The sequence below is a fragment of the Coffea arabica genome, chromosome 5c (genome assembly GCF_036785885.1).
Source record: "Coffea arabica cultivar ET-39 chromosome 5c, Coffea Arabica ET-39 HiFi, whole genome shotgun sequence".
Lineage (NCBI taxonomy): Eukaryota > Viridiplantae > Streptophyta > Magnoliopsida > Gentianales > Rubiaceae > Coffea > Coffea arabica.
In genome coordinates this window covers 36,030,737-36,044,318 of record NC_092319.1, presented here as the reverse complement: position 1 = coordinate 36,044,318, position 13,582 = coordinate 36,030,737, and the positions used below count along the sequence as shown (strand labels likewise).

Below are 13,582 nucleotides of genomic sequence, written 5' to 3'. Positions count from 1 at the left end.
AAAATAATAAGATGAATAATAAACACAAAAAAGCATCATATCCCTAGCATCAAAATGACTACTTTAACTGATCGTGATTCCTATTTAGCTAGTAAAACTATTTCTCAGTTCCTTAAAAATGATTTTCCTTGGTAATTGTTGCTTCTGGATAACAGATATTGGGTTCCTAGAATCCGGTCTGATTGCCGGAGGGATTCCGGTCAAATGTTACAGTTGCAATTTGTACAACTTGATTTCAACTCTATTATTTCACATCTTTTGAGGGGCAAATTTACAGACTTTTTAGTTGTAAAAATGGAGGATCTAGAATGCTCTTTTGGACCAGTCTTTTTCTATAAAAACACCCGAGTTACAAGAGTCAATGGAGAGCTTAGAGAGTGTAAGAATACACAACAAAAATGTAACTCTTACACTTTCTTAGTTATAGAATAGTATAGTATAATTTAGATAATAATGTGTGTTATCCACTCTTGTACATTGGTTAAACTTAGATGAAGATGGAGATAAAGAATGAGGGGATGAAACTTATGTGACAAGGGTTCTCTTTTTTCCAACTCTTTATGATTCTTATGTGCACTTAATATTCAAGTTTTGGATTTGTGTTTCATTATATATTTCTAAAATTTCATACCTTGGATGAGATACCCAGATCTCGAGTTGGGAGTTTTAAGAGAAAATCAAAGAAATTAGGGATGAAACTTGAAGATATAAAAAATTGAGGGACTCATATAGCAAATAAATAAAAGTTCTCTCCCATTCTTATGTATCAACCAGACATACACACATTTGTCCAATGTCTTTCTTTCTTTTATCTTTCTTCTCTTTCCTTTCTTCCTCCTTTGTTTTTCTCCTCAAAGATACCAAAATTTAGAGGTTCAATTAGCCATCACCAGAGCAATGGCACTATGCACGCACCACACCATCTGATTACCCCATGACTCAAGCACCTCCTCATCAAATTTTTTTGGTTGTCGGAGTTGCCGGCAATTGCTAGTCAAAATGTTCGGCGGGTACTATTCACTGCAGTTTAATATTTTCAACTTTTCGCCTAAAATATATAGAATTTTGGAAAATTAAAAATATCAATTTGCTGATCTTCTTATGAGCTATCGTCAGTTACATTTTCATGATTTTTGGATGTAAGATGAATTTTAGTCAAACTTTTCTGTTTTCTTGGAATTTCAGGCCTTTGATTATATTAGCTTAAACTTAGTTTATTGGAGGTTTATTTAGCTTCTTAAGACTACTAAACATTGGTATTCATGATTAGTTCCATTTGAGTTTATTGGACTATAGATGAATTATTTGGTTTGATTCTTTATGTATTATTGTTATAACATATTATATTGATTCTTGATTTGGTTGGGATAATGTATCTCTTATTTATTAACATTTATCCTAGAAATTTGAGAATATTGTGATTGCTAGAATTAAGTTATGGGTCATGTATGTAGTTGTAGAGTTGGTAGTAGTTAGATCATGGGTTGGTTGAATTTGGGTTAAGATTACTTATTTTGCACCTGGAAGTTGGTTGGAAATGGAAATTAGGATTGCATGGTTGTGGATTGGAATAATCCCTTGTATATCTTGGTGTTGAACTTATAATTAGGCATTGGACATAGCAAATAGAATGGATACTAGATTTTCATCTTAGAAGTATGGGAAGCATTTTTCTATATTTCTCATTTCATAGTTCTCGAGTTAAGTAATTTGGGATTGTTTATAGGTGCGGAGGACATGTAGTACGAGGATTACTTGAGTTGAGCTAGGTAATTGGTTTGTTTGACTCAGGTAAGTGGTTTTGGTACTCACTAGATTTCCAACTCAAGTTTTATGAATGAAAATGGTTTCAACTCCTTACGTTAATATGAAATTCAGCATGGGTGAGATTACATTTACTACTTTTGACATATGAAGAATTATGATAAAGGTGAATATGATTTATTTCTGAATTCTGAATGCAATGTATGTTCTGCACTATGAGTTTGTGGTTTCTTGGTTATTATCTTTGGAACTAGTTCCACCACATCTGTTTGTTTGGCTAACCTAGTGGGACAAATAGTTAGGAACGTTTTGTCTGGTCTACCTGATGGGATAAATAGTCAGGATCGGATATCCGGTTATTGATAGAGATCGAGAGTTCATGAGATTATTATGATAAATTATTAATTATTGAACTTGTATAAATATGTACTCATATGACAATTGTGTTTTAAAATTTATTATGATATTTGCTTACTCATGCTGATAGACGAGTACCTGAGCTACTTATTGGGCAAGTGATTTACCTATTCCATTTGTTTATATTTTCAGTGAAGGATGAATTTTTCGAGAAGATGTATGATCAGGAATGGGAGCTTCTAGGGAAGACTAAAGACTTGTTTAGATCAGTCTTGCTTTGGCTGTTTTGTTTGGTAACTTTTGTGTATAGAATTAGATGATGGCAGTGAATGGTTGTATTTTGTATGAAATATTGAATTTTGGGTTATACCAATTACTAAAGATGTACATGGTAGGAAGATTTAGAAGTTAGCAGGTACAAAGTTGTAGTTATTTGGTTTTGATTCTAGAAAAGGTGATATTATGTCCCAATTTTGGAGCGTGACATTTAGTGGTATCAGAGCTTGGATTCGAATCACTGTGGTGTATCCTAGATTAAAGGTTTAGGATGCCAGATTGTGGGATTAGTTTGTATATTATGTGAATTTTTTAAAATATCGTGATGATTATACATGGTTTGTTATTTGAGAATTTATTGTATTGAGCTGGTGGAAAAAAACATAATAGTGAGAGAAAAAGTATGTAAATGATTGATTTGGAATGTAGTAGTTAAGAATTCTGAACAAAATTTGTAGAAATAGCAGAGACTGGGGCACTCATATAAGATATCATTGAGTTTTAAGATTATCATTTAGTGTTTTGATATTACTATACATTTGTATATAGTTGGATGTGATTTTTAAGTTACAGATTAAGTGTGGTATCTTAACTTTTTTTTTTGTAGGATTATTTGGAGCTAATGTCCAGTAGGGAAAAAAAATTTCTTAGTTGTTAAGTTATTATAAAACCCAATGTATGAGATATTTGATTTCATCTAGAATACTTAAAGAGCCATTGATGTCTTTATGTAATGATTATACTATTTGGTTTGTAATTGGAAGTAGTAGATTTGCAATTCACTAAGATATCCTTGTTGGCATTGTGTGGTTCTATTGATGATGTGTTTGAATTAGTAAATGCACTTGAAGAGATTGCCATAGCTATGTTGGGATGATCATACACGATAGTTAGTATGAAATAGACCTTTCTTAGCGGAAAAGATTTATTGTATAAATATTTTGATGTATGTAATATTAGTTATATAGAGAGGACACGATAATTAATGGTATTGAATATTTCTTGAAGTTATTGAAGTAACTTGATGTAAGATTGATGACTAACATTGTCTTTATTATACATGAAGTATATTGGTAGATGTTATCCTTGTTTGGCAAATGAGTTTTTTGGGTATTTGTCTAAAACTTTATTGTTGAAGTTACAGGAAAAAATTTTGAAGTGTGTAAATTTTTGAGTATTTTGAAGTGTATAATTTAAAAATTTTGAGGAGTTTTGAGGTTAATGTAGTTAAAGTTGTTAAAAAACTTGTAGAAGACAAATTTGGGCAAAAACTTGTTTGCCATACAAGTCCATTTAGTGTTAAATGTAGACTTGATTATAATTGTGTATATATGTAGACAGTCATAGTTTAAAAGTTATAAGCTATTTATTTGTGCGGGTAGCGAAGGATTTTTATATTGTATTTAGTAAGATTTAAGGATTCATGACTGAAAGGAATGTATGATATTTTCTTATGATATTAGGTATAACCTGTCACTTATTGGAAGAACTATAACATACTTTTCATCAATGGAGCCAGTTTTACTTGACTTTTGGAGTATACTCGGTAGTTCTTGTTTAAGCATGTTAATCAAGTGTTATTTATTATGTATGAAGTTTGATTCAAAAAGTTTTTAATCAAATGTTTTATTTTTTCAGCATCCTAGCTATTGATCTTTAAAGTTGACTAAAAGTTTGGCTTTGAAAGCAACTTAGAATTTGAGAATTTCTTCTTGTTTGAATTATTTGGATGATTTTTATGGCCTCTTCTTAGAGCTTCAATAAATATATATATATATATATATATATATATATATATTGTCACATTGATCTTATGCAAGTTTTTCAAGATATATTAGTTTGGTTGATGATGCAAGATTGAATTTATCATTAAGCATTGATTTCTCTATAGGATTGTTGTTGACTTTTGGAAGATATTGTACTGTATATTCAAGTTTTAATTTCAGATATGATAGCCAATCGTTAGGCACTACAATGAAATATTCTGAAATTTTGTTAGGAACTAGTTGGAAGGTTAATGATACCTAGATATTGGAAATGGTACACCATAGAATAAGAAGATGGATAAGATTAAGACAAGGCTCACGTTAATGGTGCTTTAACTATTAAGCCAAGAGTTAGATGGGTGAGAATAAAAAAATAAATTATTTTGTAGTGGAATTCAGAGAAATGTAATATGTGGAGCAGGTTATGATTATTAGGGCAATGATATTATGATGAAATGTTGCAGTTTCTGGGTCTAAGGAAATGCTTATTGTAACATGTTTTATAAGGAGTTGGCATAACAATTATTGATGGTAAGAAGTAGAAGAGGATGAGATCATATTTGGAAATTTAAAAGTTAGTAAGTTTGATTTATTAGTCATACTACAAGGCACCCTGATCCTATTAAATTGAAGTTTGGAAGTGAGGACAAACTAATGTTGAAGTCATGACTTGATGATTCCGTTGAAAGTGATTGTTGACTGAGGAATATTATTAGGACTTCATGTTGAAATGTACTTAATTGCATTGGGTTAATATATAGTACAAATTACTTTTGAGATGTAAGGTCAATATAGAAATCAAAACATGAATTAACTATTATAGGATGAAAGGATTGTGTTTAACATGGGGTTTACCACAATGTCAAATTGATATTGTAGAATGTACTTAAGTTGAATAAACATAGAGTTGATTGATTGAAAATACTCTGGAAGATTGCAGCTCATGTTGGCATAAGGAAATGTAATGGAAAATAGGTGCTTCATATTTCTATATTATTGGAGAAAGGATAGAAAAACTTGGAAGGGATAATTTGTAGTAAGTAGTATGAAATCGCAATATGTGCATTTAGAGTGATATATTTCATTAAACTTGGATGATGGCTTTATAATTTTGAGCATTTTTACGGGTTAAGTTTCGAGGACGAAACTTTTATGAGGAGGGGAGAATCAGATACCCAGATCCCGAGATGGGAGTTTTAAAAGAAAACCAAAGAAATTAGAGATGAAACTTGAAGACATAGAAAATTGAGGGACTCAAATAGCAAATAAATAAAAGTTCTCTCCCACTCTTATGTATCAATTGGACATACACACATTTGTCCAATGTCTTTCTTTCCTTTTGTCTTTTCTTCTCTTTCCTTTCTTCCTCCTCTATTTTTCTCCTCAAAAACACCAAAATTTAGAGGTTCAATTTGCCATCGGTAGAATGACGGTATTGTGTATGCGCCCCACCATCTGATTGCCCATGACCTCAAGCACCTCCTCATTGAATTTCATGTTTTTAGTCGTCGGAGTTGCCGGCAATGGCCGGTCAAATGTTCAGCGAGTACTATTCACCGTAGTTTAATATTTTCAACTTTTCTCCCAAAATATTTAGAATTTTGAAAACCAAAAATATTAATTTGTTCATTTTCTTATGGGCTATCTTCAGTTACATTTTCATGCTTTTGGATGTAAGATGAATTTTTAAAAATTAGTCAAAATTTTCTATTTTCTTGGAATTTCAAGCCTTTGATTTTATTTGCCTAAATTTAGTTTATTGGAGGTTTATTTAACTTCTCAAGACTACTAAACATTGGTATTCATGATTAGTTTCATTTGAGTTTTTTGGGCTATAGATGAACTATTTGGTTTGATGCTTTATGTAGTATTGTTATAACATATTATATTGATTCTTGATTTGTATCTCTTATTTGTTGATGTTTCTCCTAGAAATTTGAGGTTATTTTGATTGTTAGAATTAAGTTATGGGTCATGTATATAGTTGTAGAGTTAGTGGTAGTTAACTTTGGGTTAAATTTACTTATTTTGCACCTGAAACTTGGTTGGAAATGGAAATTAGGATTGCCTGGTTGGAATAATCCCTTGTATATTTTGGTATTGAACTTATAATTATACATTGGACATAGCAAATAGAATGGATACTAGGTTTTCGTCTTATAGGTGTGGGAAGCAATTTTCTATATATCTCATTTCATAGTTCTCAAGTTAAGTAATTTGGAATTGTTTATAAATGGGGAGGACATGTACTACAAGGATTATTGGAGTTGAGTTGGCTATTGGTTTGTTTGGCTAAGGTAAGTGATTTTGGTACTCACTACATTTCCAACTCAAGTTTTATGAATGAAAATAGTTTCAACTGCTTATGCCACATGAAATTCGGCATGGGTGAGAATACATTTATTGCTTTGACATACGAAGAATTATGATAAAGATGAATATGATTTGTTTCTGAATTCTAAATGTAATGTATGTTCTGCACTATGAACTCATGGTTTTTTGGTTACTATCTATAGAACTAGTTTCACCACATCTGTCAGTTTGGACTACCTAGAGGAACAAATAGTTAGAAACCTTTTGTCTGGCCTACTTGACGAGACAAATAGTCAGAATTGAATAACCGGTTATTGATAGAGACCGAGAGTTCATGAGCTTATTGTAATAAATTGTTAATTACTGAATTTGTATAATTATGTACTCATATGACAATTTTGTTTTAAATTTTATTTTGATATTAGCTTACTCATACTGATAGATAAGTACATGATCTACTTATTGGGCAAGTGATTTGTTCACTTCATTTGTTAATATTTCTAGTGAAGGATGGATTTTACGGGAATATTTATGATCAGGTATGGGAGCTTGTAAGGAAGACTAAAGACTTGTTTAGATCATTCTGTCTTTGGCTATTTTGTTTGGTAACTTTTGTATATAGAATTAGATGATGATAGTGAATGGTTGTATTTTGTATGGAATATTGAATTTTGGGTTATGCCAATTGCTTGAGATGTACTTGGTAGGAAGATTTAGAAGTTAGTAAGTACAAAGATTTAGTCATTTGGTTTTGACTCTAGACAAGGTGATGTTATGTCCCGATTTTGGGGCGTGACATTGGATTTTGGTTGAACTTTCTATGATTGTATTGTGTTGATTTCTTGGTTATTTGATCCTATTATTTTGAACAAGTTATTTAGCCTTTTTACTCCTCTAATAATGATTAACTTGATACCATTAATTATAATTATCTAAAGATGATGTTTTTTCAATAAAATTTGGGAGTTAACACTAATTCAAGGAAGTGCTAAATCTAGGGAATATACTCATGAGAGTAAAGATACACCTTTGTGACTTTAGTAATTTATTTCATGTAATTTCATAGAAACTGACATGTGCGGGGTATACATATACAATTAGCTCATCCACAATCAAGTTTTATATTTATAGCATACTAAATACCCCACACGTGATTTTCTGCAAGTATACAGGTCGTGAGCGAGTATAGGGTATTAAGGGTCAATCCCACAGAGAAGATTTTCAATTATCGGTGATTTTCGAACTCCTTTATTATTTAAACTATAAGCATGTAGTTAAAGTAATAAAATTAACACTAAAAATCTCCTAAATGTATGGAATTCCTTATTACTCTCCCTAATGAGATTACTGGTTAAGTGAATGCTATTATCTTGACTAGTTATGGCATAATTTCCTAATGTATGTGAAACTTACTCTCGTAGTGAATCAACTATACTTATAGCTAAACTATACCTACTCTCATGGTTATGAATTAACTACAAACTCATTTTTTTTATTAAATTACATGAAACAAATCACTAAATCCACATAGATGCACCTCTACTCTTATGAGTGAACTCCCTAGATTTATCACTTCCTTGAACTAGTGTTAAATTGCAATTCTCATTGCAAACTTAATACCTTTAGATTATCACAATTAATGACCAGTTAATCATGATTAGTGTGACGCCCGAGAGAAGAAGAAAGGAAAAAAATTCTAGTGAACAGTGCTTTGTGGAGAATCCGGCCGGAAATCCGACCAGTTCTTGGCCGGATACCTGGCTGGATTGGCTTGGAGTTTTAAAAATTTTTTGATCAGCTACTGCCCTGTATCCAGCCAGAAATCCGGCCGGATTGTGACGTGGCATGTATCCGGCCAGAAATTCGGCCGAAAATCTGGCCAGACTCCGACCGGATTCTGACGTGTCACCTCCGCAACCAGGTTTGACCGGCTGTTTTTCTTTGTTCTTATCTTGCTTTTGGCCCAAAATATCTTCCATTCTTGCTCCCTCTTGGCCGAGCTTCATGGAGAGAAAAGAAAGGAAACCTTCAAACTTTTTCTTCCACTCTTACTTATATCTTGTAATCTAACCGTTAGGTTTGCAAATTGCTCCAATTCATTTCATATCTAAGGTGATTGCAAGCTATTGATGGAGTCTTTAGAGAAGGGGAAGTTCTAAGCTATTATCTCTCTTGAGTTTACAAGGTACTTTACTTGAAAATTTTCCTTTGTTCTAATAATGGTAAATTAGTGACTTGTAAAGGTTAAAGATGTTATTTTGTGGAAGATTTGGTGATTTTTAGTAGAGTTTGATAAATTTCTGAATTTATTCACTATTTTTCTGATTTTATATGACAAGTGTTGCTTAGCCATGGATGATGGCTTAATATGGTCTAAAGTGAAGCTTTGGCGTGTTAATTGTAGTTAATTACGGAAAAATTTAGATTTTGTGCGAAAATTTCGGTTTTAGGGTTTCGAATTGGGGCTTAATTGTGAATGATTTTGGAGCTATTAATTGGCCTAAATTGAAGGGTATAAAGACCCTAATTAGGGGTGTTAAATAGTTTGTGATTTGTATGTGATATTGTGATTGAATTGAGATATATTTGGTGAATGTTTGTAGGTTGGAAAATAAAAAAATTAAGGGGAAATGCTGTCCAATCTTTGAGAGTATTTTATTGTTTTGAATTTGAGTTGATTTTGATTAATTTTATGGAAATTCTTGTGATTCGGAAGTTGGGAGGATAAGTTCCATATTAGCAATATTTCTAGATTTGATCTGAGTTATTTTCTCTTTGATTTTGGCATGTACATGGTTAGCGGAATTTATTCTAGTGTTAAGGTGGAATTTCTAGCCTTAATTGCTGCTAGTAATGGTTATATGCAAAGGATAGTTTAGAAGTGTAATTTCCGTTTACCATGTTTCTGGATTTAACTTGGACTGCACATTTCTCTATGTTTTAGACCAAACCAACTTTTGTTCAAAACATGGAAATTGTAGATATGTGAGTTAGCTATTTACCTGCAAAATTTCAGATCGATCGGAGTACTGCAACCTATGAAATGACCGAAATACCCTCAACTGTTCATAGACCCTGTTTTGTGGACAGTTTTCTGTCCTCTCCGAAATTTCGATTTTTGACCATGAAAATGCATAATTTGGCTTTAGAAGTCTTCATAAGAAATGTTGGTATATGTCTTAGCTTCGTAACGCCATAAGATTCATTTCAATCCGATAAGTGTAGCTTCAATTGTGGTTAAAATGCCAAAAGGTGATAGAAGCTTGATAATGTTAGAATTCCTTTGCTTGACCTGATATTTGTAATCTAGGGTTTCGACTTGAGCAAGGCAATGATGTATGATGGATAAGGTTCGCGAGCCTGGTTGGTGAGTGATCCCTCAACTATTTCCAAAGTTACTTTTGACATAATTCTTGCATTGGTTACACGATTGCATCTCATTGTGTTTGTGTGTGTGCCATGACATTTTGGCTCCGATGAGTTCTTGGGAAAATCTTGTGCTTAAAACCAACGTCTCCACTATTGTTTACGCATTCTTTGGAGCACGATGGCTCCTTAATTCTGTTTATCTGTTACTTGATTTAAGGGAGCGTTGGATATTTAAGTACAAGGATTTCACGGGCTCCAAAGAGCAATATACGCACATTTGATCACTAATTCTTGATATCATTCAAATGCACTATTGTAAAGCTTATTTGATTACTGATGTTACTGGTCACTCACAGAGCTTCTAACTCACCCCAAATGCTTTCTTCTCCCACAGGGATCGAGGCAAATGAAGCTTTTGTATTACGTTATTTGTGTGACTGGATGGCATATTTCTTGTACAGTTTAGATTTGGATTCAGTTTGTGTAATAGTTGGGCTAGTATGACCGTTTGGAATTGAAGTGGGTGTATGTGTACGTTCCACGCTTAGAATTAGTTTCCACTTCGCTTATGATATGTAATTTTTGGAGAAGTTGTTATATTATTTGCGTTGTGCCTTGTAAAGTTTTGAGGACTGCGATTGTACTTGTAATTATGTGAGAACTGAGGACATTTGTCTTATTCGGGAAATTTATATTGCTTTTATATCTTGAGGTTTTAGTTTGAAGTGTAATTGAGAAGTATTCGCTCCGCCTATGATATGAAAATTTGTGGAATATGTGATGTATATTTGAGATTATCTTGTAATTTATTTGAGGATTGTAGTGAGTGAGTGAGTCCCGGCGTGAGTTGGGCTGCGGTCCGCTAAACCCTTTCGTTCGCCTTAGGGGGAGGTGGGGCCGTCACAATTAGCTAAGCAAAAGTGATAAATAACTTGTTCAAAATAATATCATCAAATAACCAAGTAAACATCTTTAACAAGATATAGAAAGTTCATCCGTACTCTAAGCATAAACTTTAGCAAAACATGAAAACAAACATTAAACTTGTATTAAAGTCAAACATGAAATCAAATACAAAAGAAAAAATGATAGAAGAAAAGCCGCCCTTGTCACATGAGTTTTAAACTCTCCATCTTTACTCTTCAAATCTTCATCCAAATCTAATTACAAATACAAGAAGGATAACTACACTAACTATACTATATTACTCTAACTAATGAACTAAGGAAACTCTAGTGAAGACTACATTTTTGGTGAGTTTCTCTAACCTTCCAAAGTTGTGAAAATGGTCTTCAAAAGTTGCTATTTATAAAAGAATTCCATGCAAAAGACAAAGTGACAATCATGTTAAGATTCCTCTTGAACCCATAAACAAATTAAATTTGAGTTGTAAAGCTTCCTTTGCAGCTGTATTAGGCTATTGCCACTGATATTCTTGCCAGAAAATGGGTCAAAAAGCTTGTGTGAACAAAACACAAGTTACAGAGCAAGTTGTAGCCGAAATTGAGGAATACGCGACTTCAAGCCACGTATTCAAGGGTCGCATTTTCACTTCTATGAATTTGGCACCACTTCAACTATTATTTTCTCAATGTTAGAGGCCAAACTAGCTCTTGTGTAAAATATGAAAGTTATAACCCTTTGAGTTAGCTTTCCAATGCCTCAAGAATCATCCAATTTGGAGTTCTGTGGACCGAGACATGACCAAAATACCCTCAACTGGTTAGAGCTCTATTTCAGTTTTCGACAACAAAGTTGCACTTCTATATTTTGACTTTTTGACTAGGAAAAAGACTGAACTAGGCTTCAATGTCTTCACACCAAATGTAGATATATCTCTTAGGTTCAAAATGGTACAAGAATCACCTCAATCAGATGACTATAGCTGAAGATATTGCTGAAATACTACAAGATGTCAAAACTGTGAAATTGCTTCCTTTTGTTCTAGATTGTATTTTCTTTTTTGCACTTCATATTCTCTTTTTATCAGTTCAAACCATCATGAATCATCCAATTATCTTCTCAAGTCACTCCATTTGATGATTGAATCATTAAACCTACAAAAGCATGAAGTTTTCTCCATTAATGTCCATAGAAATGCAATGTTTACCATTTAAACCACAAAATGTATATTTTCACTATAAACCTAGTTCATTAGCTATAAAAGTAAATAAAACACACTAAAACTAACTAATAAAATATATTAAAAACACGTAAAATATACACTTAATAGAAACTAATAAACTAATAGCTAATTTTATAACCACGAGAGTAAGTATGGATTAGTTATACGTATAGTTGATTCACTACAAGAGTATGTTTCACATGCATAAAAAAATTACATCATAGTTAGCCAGGATATTAGTACTCAATGATTTGAAAATTTGCACTTACATGAGTAGTTAGAGATATCATAACCTAAGGAGCTTTTATTTGTATCTTCTTGCACATTGTAGTTTAGTTTTATTTCTTTCATTTTGTTAATCATCTAAATAATAGAGGAGATTTGTAGTGTCGGTAGTTGTCTATTCTTCTATATAGGTTTGACCCTTAATACCATGTATTCAATCACGACTTGTATACTTGCGAACACACATGTGGGGTGTTTAGAAATTTATAAATATAAAATTTAACTGTAGACTAAGCTCTCCGGTTATATCCATACCCCACGCTCGTCAACTACACCTTAGAATCGTAAGAAACAAAACTAGCAATGGCTAAATTTTTTGTCAACACATTACTTCTTGTAATTCTTGCTGCAGTTTTTTTGTTGTGGTAGCAAGCATAGAACGAAAAGTCTACACCACTTCCAAGAATGAATACTATGCCTAGTTTACCATTTATCTTCAATTTCAATCACCTTTGAATTTTTGTCTTTTATTACACTTCGCCGAGCATGTTGTTTAGATGCAATAGCTGGAGTGCCTTTTTCTTCTTTTGTTTGTATTTGGTAGTTGCTCAAATGCTATTGCCACCATTGATAGATGTCCATTAAAGGAGTGGCCAATCCTGTTCCACTTGATGAGGAATTTAAACTCCTTATGCTTTGTGGCAATCATTTTCCTAAAATTTTAATTTCTTCTTGCCCTATTGGGTTTTCAGTATTTGTAGATCAGACAGATTTGAATTGAATGTTTAACTAATAAGAGTTAATGTATTTATAATTTTAATACTTTTTAGGAACTTACCTTGAAACATGTAGAGCTATCTATATATTCTTGAAATGGGCATCCAATAAAATTAGTTGCCATCCTCAAATAATAACCTCTAATATGATATTTGTTGAGAATAAGTTTACTTTGAATGTAAATGAATACAATGATCCAACCTAATAAGTGTAGAAAATTCTTAGAAGTTTTGTGGAAGAAATTTGTTTGATTTTAGTCAGGGTGTTTTGGTTTTGATTTTGTTTGATGAAGGATACATACTATCTTGATGGTTGCTATTGACTTTTGGCTACTCACATAGGTAGTCAATGCCCGATAGATACTATTTGGAATACTGGTGATTGGTGTATGATAGTTGTCAGTATCTAAATTGGGATACGTGTCAACATTGTCTAATAGATACTATCTGGATTGCTATGGTCAGTACCTAAATTGGGATATGTGTTAGTTGTCGGTGATTTAAGAATGTTGGATCTACTTCACACCTTTCAAACTTCTCTCTGCCATTTTTCCATTTTTACGATCTAAAATTATTTTGGCCTAACTTGCTGTATCACCCAAAACTCAAAC

General features: G+C 32.5%; 1 long non-coding RNA gene across 2 annotated transcripts; it reads left to right on the top strand.

Annotated features, from left to right (window-relative positions):
• Window positions 1-804: 804 nt before the first annotated feature.
• Window positions 805-10,550, top strand: LOC113689793 (uncharacterized). Of its 2 annotated transcripts, XR_011815093.1 has the most exons (5): window positions 805-1,010; window positions 1,727-1,791; window positions 2,314-8,661; window positions 9,787-9,843; window positions 10,240-10,550. It is a non-coding gene; the product is annotated as an uncharacterized lncRNA (long non-coding RNA). The 2 variants fall into 2 exon arrangements; XR_003448235.2 differs by lacking the exon at window positions 1,727-1,791.
• Window positions 10,551-13,582: the final 3,032 nt, after the last annotated feature.